The sequence below is a fragment of the Penaeus monodon genome, chromosome 33 (genome assembly GCF_015228065.2).
Source record: "Penaeus monodon isolate SGIC_2016 chromosome 33, NSTDA_Pmon_1, whole genome shotgun sequence".
Classification (NCBI taxonomy): Eukaryota; Metazoa; Arthropoda; class Malacostraca; order Decapoda; family Penaeidae; genus Penaeus; species Penaeus monodon.
In genome coordinates this window covers 24,022,387-24,022,967 of record NC_051418.1, presented here as the reverse complement: position 1 = coordinate 24,022,967, position 581 = coordinate 24,022,387, and positions in this window count along the sequence as shown.

Below are 581 nucleotides of genomic sequence, written 5' to 3'. Positions count from 1 at the left end.
AACTTCGCCTTGGCAACAAGTGACCTAAAAACTTTCGATAGAAAATGTTAACAACGTGATATCACCTCCCGCGTGACGTGACGTCACAGCTGGACACAAATCAGCTTTAATTACAAACAAAAGGCAACAGAAGAGCAAAAAAACACAGACGGGGAGCTTATCAACATTTTCAAAAAAAGGAAAAAAAAAGATACGTACTCTCCGTTTTCTAATATTCTTTTTCCCGTTTCTTTTCTCTTCTTTTTTTCTTCTTCCTCTCCTTCCTTTTAAATTTCCTTTCCCTTTCTCGACCGATGACCTTTCGCCACAGCGAGTGTCTGAACTTCGGAACTTGACACTGAAACGTTCAAATAAACTCACCAGGAATCGGGTCACGTGATTGCCATCTGATAGCCAAAGGCAGATTAAAAGTTTAAATTTTGGCGCGATTCCATCATTTGACCTCAAGCGTGACCTCATGTGGTGTGCGAGTGAGACATGCGACAGTAAGGTCATTAGAAGGGGGAAGGAGGGGGAGGGGATGATAAGGGGGGGGAACACGTGACCTATAGACATCAAAAAGTCATCAACCTGAAAAAAAA